The sequence below is a fragment of the Nanorana parkeri genome, unplaced genomic scaffold, assembly GCF_000935625.1.
Source record: "Nanorana parkeri isolate BGI_ZX_2015 unplaced genomic scaffold, ASM93562v1 scaffold1687, whole genome shotgun sequence".
In the NCBI taxonomy this organism is placed as follows: Eukaryota; Metazoa; Chordata; class Amphibia; order Anura; family Dicroglossidae; genus Nanorana; species Nanorana parkeri.
Window position 1 is genome coordinate 293766 of NW_017307955.1, and position 6191 is coordinate 299956.

Here is a 6191-nt window from a genome sequence, read left to right on the forward strand (position 1 = left end):
TATTTAAAAATCATTCAGCACTCATGAGGGCCAATTTCCATTTTACTTCACCAGTTTTAGTGTACTAGCTTCTAACACGGTTTCATTTGCCTCCGATCGGTGTTCAGTCTTTTATTGTAAACTAAAAAATGAATTTGTAGCCTTTTAGATTCGGCTCTTCCCGGATTCTCTGATAGACTTGACTGTTCCCGATTGTAGAATGTTCACACTTGTAGCACTACACAAAAAGATTTAACTCCTGTAAATGACGGCACTTTTATACGGAAACAAAAAGTATCCTCCTCCTCCCCCACCCCGTGTACAAATTGGCCATGTCTCTGCGGTTTATACATTTAACATAAGGGATGAACGTAGGGAGCAGCTTCAAGTCAAATGGTGAACTTGCCGTTCTTCTCTTTTTTTTGTATCTGGTGACTTTTTTTGGGGGGTGGGGAGGAAGTCACTTCCTGGTCGCGACTTGGATCTGTAAACGCAAACCATGGAAAATCTTGAGGTTAGTAATAATTAATTGCTGCTACAATTGGCAACACCCTCCTGTGTCCTTTTTTTTTTTTCTCCTGAATTCTCTAAATGTACGAGTTCAATCCGGATACAAATCGAGTCATGTAAGCGCCGAGATAAAACGGTGATTTATCTTCTGACGCATGTCACACACACAAAACAAAAACAAAAAAGATATGAAGGTTGTAACTCTTAACGAGTGTGAAGTTTTTGGATGGAACATCTATACATGCAAAAAAATCTATTAAAGAAAAAACAAACAAAAAGATGAATTTGGTTAATTGCTGACTCGGTCTGTTCTGTTTCTTGGCTTTTTGGAAATCCCGGGTAGATTAGAGAATAAAAGTAAATCACCGGCACACACTTGAAGGGTTTTTAAAGTATTGACATGTTTAGTCAACACCCAATGTCACATACTGTCATACGGTGCTAACGTTTCGGGTCCGCACAGGGATCCTTCATCAGAATGCGGCGCCATCCGTGTGGTCACATGGCCACCACATACACCTTGTGGTTTTGAGACCGTGGCAGTGCGAATGGGATTTGGACTTTGTTGGGTAGATTAGAGAGTCACGGGATGATTTGGGCAAATGAAGATCCATTCCGGCTTAGTGTCTGAAGAACTTCAAGCCCTGTTCTGGGCACGGGAACCTTCCCAGGGTTAGTCTTTTTCTTGATTGTACATGACGGAGGCAGATTCAGAGACGACTGGGAAACGGGCAGCTGTACCTAGCTATGGCTGTGAGGCCCTCCATTTAATCCCCTTTCTTTCCCAAGAATCCCCCCCTGTATCCTTTTTTAAGGTGGTAATGTCTCGTCTCGACTGAAGAATTGCAGGAAATACGGTAACACTACATATATCTCAGTCAAGCTTCTCTTGCTGCAGCCACCCATGGTGGCAACTTCACAGCTTCCAAATTGGTGCCCCATGGCAACAGCTTCGGGGACCATACCTGGACCCCACTGGATGAAGACAGTTGGTCTGTATTGTTGCGTGGGGCACTGGATTCTGTGTTGGACTCCCACCATGGCATGTGGTGCAGTGTGCTATACAGGTCCAGGGTAGTTGCGTTTCCATACTGGTGTGACTGTCCCTAAAGTCCCCCAAAAGGAATGAAGCCAAGGGGCCAGCAGATTCCCCCTTCCCTTGTTTTAGATTTGATGCTGCGGTGGGAGAGTCTCTGCCCCTACTACCCCCCTGGGTATCCCAGGTCTCTCAGCTCTGATATGCTGCTCCACTCCATCTTGCCGTGCTCCGTTCCCCCTCTCAGGCTTTAAAGGAGAACTATGGGGTCAGGGCTTTTCCCCATAGTTCTCCTTAGGGTAACGGGAGGACACAAACTAGCGTCCTCCCGTCACCCTAAACTCAGTATATAGGGTGCTACAGCTCGCGGTACACTGAGACGCCGCAGCCGGAGCGGATCCTGACATCGATGTCGAGATCCGCCCAGCTGTGTGAGTGACAGCTGGCTATGCCTATCTAGAGGCAGAGCAAGCTGTACCCGCCCCCTCCCCCGTCCGTTCAGTGTGTACTATCCTGGGACTATAATCTCTCAAAAACTTTCTGTGGGTTTGGAAGTTCTGTATGGAATTGGCATAATTATTGCCGTCAACTGAGATTTTATTGTCTTAGACATCAAGGATGCCTTCCTGCATGTGCCATTCTTTCCTCCGCTCCAAAGATTCCTGGCTTTGGGAGTGGAACGCTTCTGATTCCTAGCACTCCCCTTTTGGTTATAAACTAAGCCAGCGGTGTTCTGGTGAAGGTTCTGTCCCTGAGTTCAAAAGTCAGACCAGGCCTCCTTCAGGGGTTTGGCATTAGGGTTCTGGGTCTGACGGTGGCCCCCCTCCAGGTGCTCCTGTTTATGTTCTGGAGCTGATGGTGATTCAAATCTTCCTTCAGCACTGGACGTGCTCTCTTCAGGGGCGGCCGTTGAGCAGGGGTAGCAAACCTCCGGCCCTCCAGCTGTGGTGAAACTACAAGTCCCATGATGCAGCTCTCTTCAGGAGTCGTGTCTGGCTGTGAGAATCTTGCAATGCCTCATGGGATTTGTAGTTCCTCCACAGCTGGAGGGATGGAGGTTTGCTACCCCTGCTGTTGAGGGTCCAGTCTGACAACGCCATGGGCTTGCATCAGCAATCGGGTGCTGTGCTCAGAGAAGCGGACCTGATCATGGCCTGAGCAGAACATCGCGCCTTGGCTTTGTGCAGATTCCAGGTGTGGACTATTGGCAGGCGGACTTAGTCTGCAGGGGAATGGTTTCTACACCTCCAAAATGTTCAAGGAGATTTTCAGCCAATGGGAGATGTAGATGTTTTGGCATCCAGACCCAACAACAAACTAGACAGGTTTGTATCCTGGTTGAGGGTTCCATAAGCTTTAGCGGTGGAGCTGTTGGATTAGTCCTCATGTATACTGTGTAGGATCGGGATGGAGGATGTTCCAGTGATACTGGTGGCTGCCAATTGACCCAGAAGAGTTGTACGGGGACGTACTTTGCATGCTGGCAGACTTCCTGTGGTTTCTGCCACACTGTCCAGACCTTGTCTGGAGGCCCAGTACTCTACCCTACTTGGTTGCTGGCTTTGACAAACTTGGCTGTTTGAAGCTCAGGTTCTGAGGGATGGAGGTCTGTGACTCAACATTCCTATTGAAGATTAGTAAGTCCACCTCTCGCAAGGCGCATCACCCCTGCAGGGCTTTCTTCTCCTGCTGTGTACGAGGACATTTCCTCCTTGGGATGGTTTTTGGCCTTTTTCCTCAATTGGGATTAGATCCGTACTTTGCCCTGAGGGACAAATATTGGCCTTGTCCAGTCTTTGGGTTTTTTTGAGCTGCTGTTGGTCTCCTTATTCCATAGTAAAGGCTTTTGTGCAGAGGATTGCTCCCATGACTACCCCTAGGCTCGCTATGGTGAGGCTGTGCAATCTCATTCTGGTACGTTTATCCTGCGAGCTTCCTTTTAAATCCTGTTGGGGATAAATCTCAGATTTCCCCAGTCATCTTCCAGGACAGCCATCGAGATATAGGCTCCGCCTGCCTGCAACAGGAAACACATGCAATGTGGTTTTCCTTGTTTCTGGTACTACTTCTGGGAGAGTTGGCAACACTTGTGCAAGGAACTATTCCACTCATTCTTTGCAAGTATAAGGTCATTCTCAGGCCTAGAGATTCCTTGTTGCCTAAGGTTGGGTCCTCCGTTCACCTTTTATTAGAATATAGGTCTCCTTTTTGATCGGCTTTAAAACGTCCCTAAGGAGGTTGTCCTCCCATTGTTTGGATGTTTTAGGCTGTCTGAGTTTCTCAGCTACAGCCTTGCTCAGACAATCTGATGGGCTCTGGCCTTCCTTAAGGACCTTGGCTTGGGGTTCTTGCATCTTGTGCCACCATTTAGCGGTGGACTAGACCTGCCCTTCTGTTAAAGGGAAGGTTCTGCCTTTTCCTTCCTGTGAGGGTGCAACCTACTCAAGCCTTTCTTTACATAATTTGGTCAGGGGGCATGTTTGGGTCTCTGCAGCAATGGCAGCCGGCTCTTGAGTGTCTCTTTTTTTTTTGTTCTGGTTTGTGGTTGATGGTTGCTTGCAATATTAAAGGAAAACTATGGGGTCAGTGTTTTCCCCCATAGTTCTCCTTAGGGTAACGGGAGGACACAAACTAGCGTCCTCCCGCCACCCTAGGCTCAGTATACCGCGAGCTACAGCTCCCTATATACTGAGACGCTGCAGCCGGAGCGGATCCCGATGTAGATGACGGGATCTGCCCAGCTGCGTGAGTGACAGCTGGCTCTGCCTATCTAGAGGCAGAGCCAGCTGTACCCGCCCCCTCCCCCGTCCGTTCCGCCAGTCAGCGCTGGCAGATCGGAGCGGGGAGAGGGGAATCCAGCCCCTGTCACGGCAGAGAGCCGTGACAGGATCGAGAGGTGAGCGAACCCGGTATGTGTTCACTCACCTCCCGATCTACTGAGCCGGCCTGTGACAGTCTCATTGTCACAGGTCGGCTAGAACTATGAGGTGAGTGAAAAGCACCGCCCTCCCCCCCTCATAGTTCTCCTTTAAGGCCCACCCCCACCCTGGTATGGTTTATTGCTTAGTGATGTCCCTGTTCTATCTCACTTTGCCTCTGTCCTGTCCAATGAAGAAACTTTAGATTTCCGACTTACCTGTGTCTTGGAATACAGTACAGGTGCGTCACCTCTATTGCTTGCTAAAATAGTAAGGATTTGTGGGAGGGGTGATAACTTGGGATGTACCGATACTGGTATTGATATTGGTGCCGATACCGAGTAGTTGGGCGAGTACTCGCCCAAATGCTCTGATGCCCTAGCCGCCTACTTCCTGTATCAGTAAGCCGCGCGGCATGTCATTACACACTGCCCGGTTTCCTGATTGGCTGGGAAGCAGCTCCATGCTCTCTCGTCACTTGTGATGAGAGAGAGAGCATGGAGCCGACATCTCGGGAAGCCGGGTGCTGTGTAATGACGCGCTGCCCAGCTTCCTGATTGGCCAGTTTCTCGACCAATCAGGAAGCCAGGTGCCGTGTAATAATGAACAGATGGTAAGTCACTCGCACTCCAATATAGCTACCAGTCAATCTATTGACTAAATGGTGCAACAATTCAATACAACGTTTCGGAACCAGAGAGGTCCCTTCATCAGGCAAATAGAACGTTTCCAAACGTTGTATGGAAATGTTGACTGGAGGTTATATTGGAGTGCGAGTGACTTACCATTTGTTCATTGTTACCTGCGGAGGCGTCTGCTGTCACCGCCGCACCCGCCCTGTGTGTGGGGAGAATTTCTTTCCGGTCAGGAGTGTGATGGCAATGACACAGTGCCCGGCATTCTGATTGGCCGGGAAGCCGGCCTCATGCTCCCTCGCCATCTCATGATGAGGGAGCATGGAGCCGTGTCATTCGTTCATGATTGGCCGGCTCTGGCTTGGTACTGGAGGAAGGCTGCTCCTGCCTGTAGAGGCCCTAGGGGGGGCGAGAGGCTGGACATGCCGAGGGGGGTGGGGGACAGAGATCTGCAGCACACAAGCCATCGAGCACTGCAGAGACATGCTGGATCATATGATCATTATGGGGTTTCGTATGGGACGACTTTCTTGTTAATCGGGAAGCCGGGTGTCGAGTCATTACACGCCATCTGGCTTCCTGAATGGGACTTCCGGTACTCTGTATCGGCAATTACCGAGGAAAAAAAAAAATGATCGCTACTCGGTACCAAAATACCGGTATCGGTGCATCCCTAGTGATAAGGGTCCTCACCCCCCCACTCACATGTGTCTAATCACTTACTACTGCTTGCATATCACAAGCTGGCCCTGAAGCTGCCTGTTGCCTCTACTATCCTCCAAGAAATGGATTCTTAGTGTTCCTGTTTGTCTAGAATCCTATTTTAGTAATCGGTGAAGCTCCTGACATGAAGGTCTGTGTATATTTCCTGTTTCTAGGTGACAATGTTTTGTCGCTGTCTCCCAGTTGTGCTCCCGTGTTGTCAATGTCTCGGGAGGATTACAACCAGTCATTGCAATGCACAGACATGTTCTACACTTCAAAACCAACCTACACAACCCGGAGCCGCCACCATGCTGGCTGTGAGTGGGTATCGGTCAGTGTGGCCATGTGATGTTGGGGTGGGAAGTTAATGAGTGGGAGTAAGAATTGCACATGGCAAGGGTAGAAATA